The sequence below is a fragment of the Fistularia commersonii genome, chromosome 24, assembly GCF_037954325.1.
Source record: "Fistularia commersonii isolate RoL2024-O1a breed Wild chromosome 24, RoL_Fcom_v1.0, whole genome shotgun sequence".
Lineage (NCBI taxonomy): Eukaryota > Metazoa > Chordata > Actinopteri > Syngnathiformes > Fistulariidae > Fistularia > Fistularia commersonii.
Window position 1 is genome coordinate 9,367,136 of NC_141307.1, and position 13,882 is coordinate 9,381,017.

The 13,882-nt window shown below is 45.9% G+C and overlaps 1 non-coding gene and 1 pseudogene across 1 annotated transcript; both read right to left on the reverse strand.

Annotated features, from left to right (window-relative positions):
• Positions 1-10,334: 10,334 nt before the first annotated feature.
• Positions 10,335-10,453, reverse strand: LOC147220331 (5S ribosomal RNA). The gene has a single exon (XR_015108528.1). It is a non-coding gene; the product is annotated as a 5S ribosomal RNA (ribosomal RNA).
• Positions 10,454-11,830: 1,377 nt separating this feature from the next.
• On the reverse strand, positions 11,831-11,939 carry LOC147220332 (5S ribosomal RNA; annotated as a pseudogene).
• Between the last annotated feature and the right edge of the window lie 1,943 nt (positions 11,940-13,882).

Consider the following 13,882-nt stretch of genomic DNA (forward strand, 5'->3'; position numbering starts at 1 on the left):
CACTTCCATTCATAGCTTTTCTCCTGGTTGTGCCGCTTCCAGACAAGCATTTTCATACTAAAGCTTTTAACCAAACACTTTTCAGCCATAATCTGTTGCTAGGCAGGGTCATAGTCAAAGGAGTCTGCCTGGGGGGGGCCTGCACAATCGGTTCTGCAAGCCCTTTACACAAAAAAAGTGTTGATGATGCTGTTGCTTCAACCAATCAGATTATGAGCTGGCGTAGATTTTGAGGAGAAGCGTACTAGCGAGTTGTGAACAGAAATATAGTTGTGTTTGTTTAATTTGTTTTTTTTCAACCCACAATGGCTGCAGGAGGAGAAGAAACGGATTTAGTTACTAACATATTGTTAAAGTGATTTTCTTTTTGAAGAAAAGCTGGACATAGTAAAGAAAGGTCGGGCAACTCCTAGGCTCGTGAACCTGTCACAAACAGGAAAAGGATTTGTCCAACATTTCCAAGCCACGAACTACGACCGGTACCCCTGGGTCACAGGCTCCGAGGTACACTGCAAATTGTATTGCTGGGAGTGCTTGGAGACGAAGCGCAGGGATGATCTGTGCGACAGGATAATAGAACTTTATTTGAGGAAAGGAAGGAGGATGGATTTTGTCTACAAATCATCAGAATTTGAGTGAGTAAAATACTGCTATTTTCCTTAATAATACGGAAAGCTTATAAGGTTGGGTTTTTTGCATGTGTCGCATACATTTGCTATAAAGGCATTTATTGTGGCTTCTGTCCGTTTTTGTGGCTTCCGCCACGGGACACCTGAATGCCACAGGGGTATGTAGAAAGTCCATTAATTTTTGCAGCAGAAATTCAAAAGGTCATTGCTGATTTACGGCCTGAAGCAGGAAAAAACGCTGTGAAGAAAGCTCCTAAACCAAGAACAAAGAAAGAAATGGTGTCTGTCCTTGGTTTATGTAATTATTGTACAGCATTCATCGCAGAATTTGCAATCATCACCGCTTTTGAAAGTGGTATGTGAAAACCCATTGGCTATGAATGATGTTTTCTCACCTGGACACCAGAAGCAGATGGAGTGTTTGCGGAAATCAAACAACAACTTTGTAGTGTATCCGTACTTGCACATCTACACAACAAGAACCCATGTATCCTAACTGTGGACTGTAAACAGTCACACATGACGTTCTTACTCTTACAGAAATGTGGGGATAAATTTAGACCAGTAGCTTACCACTCAAAACAGCTGGACAGTGTCGCTAGGGCTTTCCCATCATGTGTACAAGCAGTAGCAGCAGCCGCTCTAGCTGTAGAAAATTCGGCTGATGTAGTTCATCCATTTGAACTATCAGTATCACATGCAGTTGATGTTCTCCTACTGCAAGCAAATTGTCTCAAATTGACAAATCAATTTTACAGCGGTGCTGCTAAGTCAACCACATCTTACCATCAAACGATGTACACAACTCAATCCAGCTACATTTTTACCTTTACCAATAGATGGCACACCTCATGATTGCATAACAGAAACATCACAAGTAGTTCTACCAAGACCAGATTTGCAAGACACACCACTACCTAATGGTTGTGTGTGGTTTGTAGAACAGATAATTTTACAAAAGGAAATGCCCTTGCTGACAAAATAGCTAAGTAAACAGAAATACACAACATGCATGTTGAGAAACTGGCTACTACACCATAATCAACTGACAATTGTGTACTAATAGATTGACAGGAAAACCCGTCAGCTGCTGAAAGACAATACTGAGAAGCATCAAACTTCTCTGGAATTTGGTGACAAATGCAAAACTGAACCTACCCAAATCATTATTTAGAGCAGCAGCTCTTTTGACTCATGGGCCTTCCCATGTGTCAACAGGAGGGCTGGAGGTACTTATGTCAAAACACTTCTACACCATTAACCTCAAGTTATGGACATTGACTTAAAGAGACATTGTTCTTATCATCCACAAACTGCAGGGTTAGTGGAAAGAACAAATGAAACAGTAAAAAACAGACTAAGAAAATGTATGGAACATACAGGAAAGACATGGCGAGAGTGCATATATATGGTAAAAATGTATATGCACATAGTTACCACAGTGAATGGTTTGACACCATTATAGATAATACATGGTGGACCATTCAGGTTACCGATGACACATCCAGACCTAGAGAAGGCCCACACAGAAGAAACTTAGTGGAATACATTAGAAATACACTAAGGCAACGAGATGTAACAGACGCAAATGATCTGCCTGAATCTCAATCTGCTCCACAGGTGAAGGTCCGAGTTGGTGATTGGATCTTCGTGAAAGTCATGAAGAGAAGCTGTTGGAGTTCAGGACGCTGGGAAGGACCATTCCAAGTACTTCTGACCACGCCGACTGCAGTGAAAACTGCGGAACGATCCACTTGGATTCATAATCACACTGTAAGGTACTCCCTGTTGATCCTACTAACACTGGCTAGAGGGGAAGGCTGACTACAAAGGGGAGTAAGAGGGATAGTCTTACTCGTCTCAAGGCATCGGCTGCATTAGTGAAGAAACCACCAGATCCCTAACCGTTTAGGTTGGAAGGATCCAGGATGAGCCAGCCAAAACAGGAGCACCCAACCCAGCAGGAGAAGGCAGAGACAAACAATGACAAGTCTGATGAGTAAAGAAGGGCCTATCTCAAACTTATAAAGAACTATGAAATGAGAACAATGCTCCACACCGTGACAGTCTCTGGTGGCGATTGATAAATATAACAGCAGGAGACCAAACTGATTGCTATGTTTGTACCGTAATGCCAATATCAGTGTCTCCTAACCCGACTATACAACCTTATCCAATTAATGAAAGTGAAACCTTGTCCATAATATGGGTGTATTCCCAAGGACCGAATCAGAGATTTTGAATTTTTCAGAATATAACAAATACCTCAGTCCTTCCCTTTCTGCCTTACAATCCATCAAATTGGCGATTACCAGCTAATTATTCTATGGCAACCAACAAAACTGTCATTGAGGGATTCATTCTAATTAAAATGAAAAAGACACCACCATTTTGCATGAAACGACAGAGTGGTAAAAAGGATCATTATCTGGGCCAACTTAAGTGTGACACTGTGCTAAATATGGAAAGGGATAGACTAGTTAGGAAAACTTATGACTACTATAGTAATAGTATATGTGAGGTTGGAAAGTGGGGAATGGATGCGTGCGCCATGAATCTGACTGCCCTCAAGCCATTATTGGGTATTGAAACAAACCTCACCAAATTTGGTATTCCACCATGGAAGATTTTCGCATTCCCACATAAATACGGTTATCCATGCCCAAAAACACATGTATGGAATTGTTGCAGACGAGCATTTCTGTATCTGCCCCAACACTGGTGTGGCACATGCAATTTGGGCCAATTAGGAAGCGCCATGACTTTTATACCAGAGCATAACATGACTCATGGCATACAACCCATTAGCCCAGGGATGGGCAATTATTTTTTCCATGGGGCCACATAAGAAACATAAAATATTGTGGAGGGCCGGGCCAAAAGGCTGAACTCAATTCTGCATAATATTAATTTCATTTATTTCTAAAAAGCAGTAAATAGCACTGTTTTGACAAGCTGGCAAGAGTATATGTTAAAGTTAAGCAATGAAAAAATGAGGTTGCCTTACAAAAATTTATTCATTCAAATTTCTCAGCACAATGGTAGACAAATTTTAAAATTTTTTACTATTTGTGACTCATATTAGTGAACATTTTCAGTCACATTCACTTCAAAACACATTTTGAGTTCCATATTGACTGTCACTGAACTGTTATTTTGAGAAAAAGTGTCCCAGTTCACTGTTATCTGGTGCCTTAACATGCCTACATTTGTGGTCTAACTACCTCATTTGGTGTTTTAAAGTTCTTTTTTCTTGTTCAGTGAGAGAAATCTAATCTCTGCTGGGCTTTAACGAGTGCATCGAAGTCAGGTTGAATGTCTGAAGTGCAGATGCGAAGCACAGCTGACAGATGATCATCAGTGAGAGGATCTATACCTGGATTTTGTAAACCTCATTATTGAAAATGTTTGTTCACAAATGTAGGTAGAGCCAAAGAGAACAAACATCTTCTGAGCATGTCTCCTAATGTTTGGAAAGTTCTCCTTGAGAGAAGAGTAGAAATCCAGCAGAGATCCTGACTTAAAGTGCTCTGCCAGTACTACATCAGACTGCAGGTCGATGAGCTCCAGTTGAAAATCACTGGGTGCATCATCCACACGGAAAGTAAAGAGAGAAGAAATCATGTGCATGTCATCCTCCATTGTTCTAAGATCCTCAAATCGCCCTGAAAACTCACCATACAATGCTCCTCACATGGATGAGTACCTGCAGAGGTTATCAGCTGATGGTGTGACTTCTTTCAGGGTTCGCATGAGAGTGAGAGTGTTGCTCTCCTGTTGTCTTGAAAGCAACTGTATCTTCCTCATGAAAGCCTTCACCAGGCTGTGCATTTCATGCACAAAAAGGCCCTTGCCTTGCAGCTTGGTGTTCAGTTCATTCATCAGTGCAGTCACATCAACAGCAAATGCAAAATCTGCCATCCTGTCCTCATCTGCAAGCTCTGGGATGGCCTTGCCTTTTGTCTCACAAAACTCCTGGATTTCTGCTTTCAGATCCCAGACTCTTTTGAGCACTTTGCCCAGGCTGAGCCATCTCACAGAAGTGTGGTAGCCAATGTCACTGTGCTCACTCTCATGCTCCTCCAGAAGTGTTATAAACTGTCTGTGATTCAGTGCCCGCGCCCTGATGAAGTTAACTATTATAGTAACAACATCGATAACATGGTTAATTTTTAGCACTGATGTGCACAACACATGTTGGTGTAAAATGCAATGTAAAAATACCAATTTCTGATCAGGGTCAATTTCAGTCACTTTATCCTGCATGCGTTTTAAAAGTCCGACATTTTTCCCTGTAAGATTTGGACAACCGTCCTTGGTGACACCTGCCAGTCTGTCCCATTTCAGTCCCAACGTGTCCATACAAGCATTTACCTCAGTGAAGAGATCGCTCCCTGTCGTCATCCCTTTTAACGACCGCATTGCTGCCAGCTCCTCCGTAATCTTGAAGTCCGGCGCTATCCCACGGACAAATACGAGTAGCTGGGCTGTGTCGCGGACATCACAACTCTCGTTCAAAGCCAAGGAGAAAAAGTCAAAACTTGGCACTTCACGTTGCAGCTGTAGCTCCAGATTCCCCGCAATGTCCTCGATCCTTCTCGTCACGGTTCGCCTGGACAGCGGGACTTGCTCAAATGCCGCTTTTTTTCAGGGCATATTAGTGCTGCAGAGTCTACCAAGCACTCTTTCACAAACTCCCCCTCTGCGAATGGCTTGCTGTTTTTGGCTATTTTGTGGGATATCACGAAGCTGGTCTTGGTTGCTGCATCCCTGGATGTATGAAGCTTGGTAAAAAAGCCTTGCTGCGTTTGCAGCTTAGCTAGCAAAGCTTCCAATGTCCGCGTTCTTTCGTCATCAGTCAGGTTTTTATATTTCTCTGCATGTTTCGTCTGGTAATGCCGACTCAAATTGTAGTCCTTAAACACGGCAATCTGCTCCCCGCAAACTAAACACACAGCTTTACCTCCAACTTCAGTAAATAAATACTTAGCCGTCCAATTTTTGTTGAAAATCCTACATTCGGCATCTACCTTTCTTTTTTTTGCCTGAGCGGACATTTTTGAGGGTGAAAGTTGTCTTGTGATTCAATCGCGCACATGTCTTGATATACGCATTACGTCATTATGTGCGTGAATTAAAAAAAAAACAACAACTTCAGAATAAAAGCAGTGCAGCTTTAGCCCATGAATGAGGTGAAATTAGAAAGTATGTTTATTTTGTAATTTCCAATTAACCTTACACTGGCGGTCAGAGTCAACCAAAGGTATGTGGCCCGGGCCATACAATGCCCAGGTATGTTATACAAGGTATGCTCAGGCATTTCCTACAAAGGACCAAAAGTCAGTTACAGTTGCCAAAGTATTGTGGGAAAGTACTTTGTTCATTATGGACTCATTATTACACTTGTCTCTGCTCCTTTTGCGATCGCCAATAATCAGCGCTTCTACCCTTGGCTCTCTTTCATTTTTCCCCATTCATTCATCATATTCCTAGGAGTCTGGTTGTTGAAGTCCTGGTATGTGGCCCGGGCCATACAATGCCCAGGTCTGTCATACAGGCCCGTCAGTGCCATCCCGCGGGCCGGATGTGGCCCGTGGGTCGTACAATGCCCAGGTCTGTTATACAAGGTATGCTCTAGGCATTTCCTACAAAGGACCAAAAGTCAGTTACAGTTGCCAAAGTATTGTGGGAAAGTACTTTGTTCATTATGGACTACCCGCTAGAATACATTCAGACCAAGGTAGAGATTTTGAAAGCCGCCTTATAAAAGAACTCTTATCCATGCTTGGAGTAAGAAAGTCGCGCACCTCACCTTATCATCCGCAAGGTGATGCTCAACCAGAACATTTCAACAGAACACTTCTCTCAATGCTTGGAACTCTTGAAAATGTGCAGAAACAAAACTGGAGTCAACATATCAGTCAGTTAGTACATGCGTATAACTGCACTAAAATTTAGTCCACTGGATATTCCCCATACTACTTAATGTTCGGGCGCAATGCCAGATTGCCTGTTGACCTCTGTTTTGGTACAGTTCTCGACGGTAATTCAGAGACGTCTCACCTACAGTATGTGGACAAAATGAGAAAAGAACTCCAAAAAGCTTACCATTTAGCTGCAGAGTGTGCAACCAAGAGCCATCTGAGAAACAAAACCTGTTATGATCAACGAGTAAAAGACCAACCTCTACAAGAAGGAGACCGAGTCCTCGTAAGAAATGTTGGCCTCACTGGGAAACATAAACTACAAGATAGATGGAAATCCACACCCTATATTGTGATTAAAACGTTTTCCAACTTACCTGTATACAGAGTCAAACCCGAACAAGGAACTGGAAGTGTCAAAACTCTACACAGAGACCACCTTCTACAAATTGGTTATCTTGTCAGGATTCCCGATAATTCTGAACAAACTAAAAGAGTCAGAACACCAGTTACCAGGAGACAACATACTCTAAGACATCAAACACATCACCAAAATGATCAGACATCTGACATCTCTTCAAACTCTGAATCTGAGGATGAGCGTGTCTACGAGTGCCCAACCTATGATAAGGTCAGGAAACCACTGTCCATACCAGACCGAACCACCCCAGAGCATACTCCCTTTGAAAATTTCCCCTCATCTGAGAGTGAACCGGAGGTGGAGAAAGTACATTCTGTCAGTTCACAGGAAGAGGAATATCAGTCCTCCAACGAGGACGCAGATACTAATGATACAGCTGAAGACACTGATGTGGAGTTGAGAACTCAAACCAGCCCTAGAAGCAGAAAGTCAACGCGTGAAGTAAAACCAGTGATCCGCTTGACCTATGATAAACCTGGAACTCAAGCTGGGGAACCTGTGACTATTGTGCACCAGAGCATGGTCATTCACTTGAACCTCAGTGCCAGAGGAAACCCTGATCTTGTGAAACATCCGAAAACATGCCCCTACAGATCTAAGTCTAAACAGTACAGTTAGATGAGGACATCTACACCTTTTAGAAGGGGGAGGATGTAGCCCGGTCTAAAATTTCATTACAGACCATACAGGCTAAAATGTAAAGATGTTTTAACATTTAAGTAAAATTAAATAAGACTGAAATGGCTGTAAAACATTTAATATTTCATGTTTAAAATGTGTTCATAAATGGTTAAAAACAAGGTTTAATCTTATCTAAGGTTTTTGTCATTTATTTGGGGATTGTGCTTTTAATCGCCGCAAGCTTGTGTGAAACGTACGGCTCAACATGTTCTTTTGTTTGCATCCGAACTTGTTAAGTGTCAATATGGTATTTTCTTGAATTGTATTGGTTGATGTACACTTAGTGTCCAATCCCATGCGTGAGGGCGGGATCTGAATGAGGAAGGCAATAGAACATCTAGGCGCGAGGCATTCGACTGCTGCGTTTGCCGAGGGAAGTTTGTGAAGCTAAGCTGAAAGGAGAATGGTCATAAAACATTGTGGATGCAGAGTCTACGTTGCTGTTTTCGACTATTTAACCCTGTGATGAGTGAGTACTCGATGTATATGATTTTTATGCTTAGACGATATGTTGAAGTGCACATATGCGATGCTAATCGAGCGTTAGCATTGTTAGCATTTTACCGCGAGTTAATTTCATACTCTGTATGTAAAGTATATGAGCTTGGAATTGGAGACCTTTGATGCTCAGTGGACCGAGAGGAATTCTCTGGACGTTTCTGCTGAGGCTTAACCGATGAGTTTCACCGAGTGCAATTCGTGATGCCATGATGCCGAGTCATTGCTAACCCGTTTGCCGAGAGGGAATCGCATGGTGATGGACAACATTTGACTATCCATTGCTTCAACACCAAAAGGATTAGTGAGTACATCAAAGCACATGCATTTTATTTTGGGGCTTGTGAACAAGTGAAATGGACATTTTCTGTTTTTCTGGTCCAACGATCCCGAGCATCGAATCAGGCCTGCCACGATTGAACTTTCTGAGAAAAACAAAACGGACTTTAAGGTTATGGTTTTTGAACTGGACTGAACTTGAAGGGATGTACATGGTTTTTGAATATGTTTATGTAGTTGCAAAGCGACAAAATCTCAAATGAACGCACTACCAATTTCATTTCATTTTTCTTTCTTTTAATTTTGTGAAACTAAACTTTAAATTTGTACTTAAAGAGATCTGTGTTTGTCTTAATTCATATTTTATCCTTAGGAGATGGCGGCACCGCTATAATCAAAAAGCATAAATAAGTTTAAGTTATCAAAAAATTCGGTATTATTGTTTCTCCTTTTTACCACCTAACCAGGCCCGACGCTGCTTGGCTTCCGAGATCAGACGAGATCGGGCGTGTTCAGGGTGGTATGGCCGTAAACCAGACTAGTCTATGCGGAAGGACATTTCATAAGCAGCCGTCCTCCGTCTTTTCCACCTCCAGTCATTTCCACATCTGTCAGGAGCTCCTTCTATTGCGTTTCCATGATTACAGCAAGTGGCGCCCAAGGCTACTCTAACCAAAAAATATCAGAAACTCTTTACCTAAGGTAAAGAGGGAGCTAGCAAAGGCCATACCAGGACTCGAATGCACGGCGGGACAGTTAATGACAAGAGAAAGAGAAAAATAAATAAAATACACATAGAAAAAAAGGACGAGTACCACAGATGCAGTATTTGCGCCCAGAATGCTCATAGACAAGTACAGAGGGGGCCGGCGGGAGCCGCATTGCCTTTTTGTACACCTAGAAAAGGCCTACGACAGGTTGCCAAGAGAGGAGCTCTGGTATTCTATGGCAGAGAAGTGTGTTGCACTGGTGCAGGACATGTATGCTAGCTGGGAGACAGTTGTGCAGTGTGCTGTAAGACGGGACCAGAGAAGTTCAAGGTGGAAGCGGGACTCTGTTGGGGATAGGCCCTGAGCCCCTTCTTGTTCGCAACGGTGACGGACGGCCTGACGGATGAGGGTATACGTGAATCTCCACGGACCGTGACCTTTGCAGATGCCGTTGTGATCTGTAGTGAGAGCAGAAAACAGGTGGAGGTCAAGATAAGATAAGATAAGACCTCCGTCTCGCCCCGGAGACGGAGGTCCCGGTGGAGGCCGATGTTCCTGCTTTACAAAAAAAAAACATGGCTGATGCATCTTCCGCATCTGCCCGGTAACGTGGTGCACGGCCCCCCGGCAGGACGCCAAAGCATCAAAGTAAACCCAGGACTTCAACAACCAGACTCCTAGGAATATGATGAATGAATGGGGAAAAATGAAAGAGAGCCAAGGGTAGAAGCGCTGATTACTGGCGATCGCAAAAGGAGAAGAGACAAGTGTAAAAAGAAGCGAGGAGGGTATCGAAGAGGATGAGGAGTTCAAAGGCAGGGGGTCCTGATGACGTACCGTACATGTGGAGGCCTGGAAGTGCCTAGGAGAGCCAGCGGTACGGAGGTCAGCGGTTGGATTATTCAACAGCGACAGGTACAAACGAGAGAAAAAGAAATACAGCACACATGGAGAAATACTGTACGGGGATGACGAGAAAGGCGGCGAGCGACGGACGGAGGTGCCGAGACAACGGAAAGTGACCGAACAAGGTAAGGCGGGGAACTATGACTGAGCGCGTGTGGCGCCGGGCTTCACGGTGACTCCGGTGGGACAGACACAAGGGAATGAGCGGCGTGTGTCCGTGTGTGAAATGTTGGCGCTCTTGAGAGACAGCACCTCCGGCTTTTGACAGAGGGAACGAACATGAAAAAGCTTACGGCACCTGGTATTCCCAGGCGGTCTCCCATCCAAGTACTAACCAGGCCCGACGCTGCTTGGCTTCCGAGATCAGACGAGATCGGGCGTGTTCAGGGTGGTATGGCCGTAAACGAGACAAGCCTATGCGGAAGGGCATTTTATAAGCAGCCGTCCTCCGTCTTTTCCACCTCCAGTCATTTCCACATCTGTCAGGAGCTCCTTCTATTGCGTTTCCATGATTACAGCCAGTGGCAACCAAGGTTACTATAACCAAAAATCATCAGACACACTGCACCTTAGGCTGCAGCCTAAGGTAAAGAGGGAGCTAGCAAAGGCCATACCAGGACTCAAATGCACGGCGGGACAGTTAATGACAAGAGAAAGAGAAAATTAAATAAAATACACATGGAAAAAGGAAGAGTACTACAGATGCAGTATTTGCGCCGAGAATGCTCATAGAGAAGTACAGAGAAGGCCGGCGGGAGCCGCATTGCCTTTTTGTACACCTTGAAAAGTCATACGACAGGTTGCCAAGAGAGGAGCGCTGGTATCCTATGGCAGAGAAGTGTGTTGCACTGGTGCAGGCCATGTATGCTAGCTGAGAGATAGTTGTGCGGTGTGCTGTAAGACGGGACCAGAGGAGTTCAAGGTGGAAGCGGGACTCTGTTGGGGATAGGCCCTGAGCCCCTTCTTGTTCGCAACGGTGACGGACGGCCTGACGGATGAGGGTAGACGTGAATCTCCACGGACTGTGACCTTTGCAGATGCCGTTGTGATCTGTAGTGAGAGCAGAAAACAGGTGGAGGTCAAGATAAGATAAGATAAGACCTCCGTCTCGTCCTGGACACGGAGGTCTCGGTGGAGGCTGATGTTCCTGCTTTAAAAAAAAACAACATGGTAGATGCATCTTCCGCATCTGCCCGGTCACGTGGTGCACGGCCCCCCGACAGGACGCCGAAGCATCAAAGTAAACCCAGGACTTCAACAACCAGACTACTAGGAATATGATGAATGAATGGGGAAAAATGAAAGAGAGCCAAGGGTAGAAGCGCTGATTACTGGCGATCGCAAAAGGAGCAGAAACGAGTGTAAAAAGAAGCGAGGAGGGCATCGAAGAGGAGGAGGAGTTCAAAGGCAGTGGGTCCTGATGACGTACCGTACATGTGGAGGCCTGGAAGTGCCTAGGAGAGCCAGCGGTACGGAGGTCAGCGGTTGGATTATTCAACAGCGACAGGTACAAACGAGAGAAAAAGAAATACAGCACACATGGAGAAATACTGTACGGGGATGACGAGAAAGGCGGCGAGCGACGGACGGAGGCGGCGAGACAACGGAAAGTGACCCGAAAGTAAGGCGGGGAACTATGACTGAGCGCGTGTGGCGCCGGGCTTCACGGTGACTCCGGTGGGACAGACACAAGGGAATGAGCGGCGTGTGTCCGTGTGTGAAATGTTGGCGCTCTTGAGAGACAGCACCCCCTGCTGCGGACAGAGAGGACGACCATGAAAAAGCTTACGGCACCTGGTATTCCCAGGCGGTCTCCCATCCAAGTACTAACCAGGCCCGACCCTGCTTAGCTTCCGAGATCAGACGTGTTCAGGGTGGTATGGCCGTAAACAAGAGAGGCCTGCGTGGAAGGGCACTTTATAAGCTGCCGTCCTCTGTCTTTTCCACCTCCATTCATCTCCACATCTGTCAGGAGCTCCTTCTATTTAGTCGCCATGATTACAGCCAGTGGCGCCCAAGGCTACTCGAACCGAACATCATCAGACACTCTTTACCTTCGGCTGCAGCCTAAGGTAAAGGGGGAGCTGCCAAAGGCCATACCAGGACTGGTATGCACGGCGGGACACTTCATGACAAGAGAAAGAGAAAAATAGATAAAATACACATGGAGAAAAAGGACGAGTACCACAGATGCAGTATTTGCGCCCAGAATGCTCATAGACAAGTACAGAGGGGGCCGGCAGGAGCCGCATTGCCTTTTTGTACACCTAGAAAAGGCCTACGACAGGTTGCCAAGAGAGGAGCTCTGGTATCCTATGAGGAAGTCTGGAGCGGCAGAGAAGTGTGTTACACTGGTGCAGGACATGTATGCTAGCTGGGAGACAGTGGTGCGTGCGGTGTGCTGTAAGACGGTACCAGAGAAGTTCAAGGTGGAAGCGGGACTCCGTCGGGGATAGGCCCTGAGCCCCTTCTTGTTCGCAATGGTGACGCACGGGCGGGCTGACGGATGAGGGTAGACATGAATCTCCACGGACCGTGACCTTCGCAGATGCCGTTGTGATCTGTAGTGAGAGCAGAAAACAGGTGGAGGTCGAGATAAGATAAGATAAGATAAGATAAGATAAGATAAGATAAGATAAGATAAGATAAGATAAGAACAACTTTATTAGTCCCGAAGGAAACTGTTGTGCCAGAGTTCCAGAAAATATAACAGTAATAAATAATAAAAGGCAGAATTAGAAATCAAAATAAACTATAAACTGTAAAGTGTCTCGGTGAAACTATAGAGAGGTGGGGGTATGCTCTGGAAAGGAGAGGAACGAAAGTTAGTCGCAGCAAGACAGCATACATGTGTGGGGATGAGAGGAACTCGGGTGGAACGGTGAGGCTACAGGGAGTGGAGATCAAGAAGCAGGAGCATTTCAGGGACTTGGACACTCTGGATTGTTTTCTGGCCCGATCGTAAATCCACGCTTTTGCGGTGCACCTGCCATGTGCAACGACGACTCCCTGGTTGGGTCACAGCCCGGCCAGGGAGGGTGGGCGCGCGCGACCATAAACAGTGAACCCGGCCTCCAGCGACACAGACTTGCTCTTGAACAGCACGACAGGGGAGAGCGCGGTCGCAGTCCCCCACTACCAGAAATTATGCAGTCGAGATTCCCACATTTGGGGAATTCGCAGGGGTCAGCACGGTTCTCGCTGCGAGCCGCCGCCAACGCCGGCAAACAATAAACCCCCCCCCCCCCTCGCCGATGCGCACGCACGTGGCGCCGCACTTCACTTAATTAGAGCGGCGGCCACGCCGTGGGTCGCCTCCCGCGCTGATTCGACCCGCCGCTTCCCGCTCCACGGCAGGCGGGAACGGCGCCGAGACGCAATTCGCGACCGATTCCGGTGTGAAAACACGCTGGTGTTATTCAGTGGTTATCGGCGGCGCCGGGACGGAGCGGGTCGTGTGAAGGTCAGCCGGAGGGGCGGGGCCAGCTGTCAATCACGGGGACGCGTAGCGAGACGCCGACGGACGTTTTACGCTCTTCGGCGGAGTGGATTTTCTTGTTGTGGGAGGAAGACGGAGAACCAGGAGGCTCCAGATCCTGAACCTGAAACACCTGAGGATCCTGATCCCAGTGTGGTGTTTGTGAAAACGTGTGACCAGGACCTTCTGCACCCTCCAAACAACCAGGAAAGGCCAGAACCTCCGGAAGCGGTGCAACGTCCACATGCGTCTCGGTTCATGGGATCCAACAGATTTCTCTCCTTTGTTTACCTTTTCACATCCCGGTCCAGGTCGTCCATCAGACTAGCTTCCGACCATCCACACAGTTACACAAC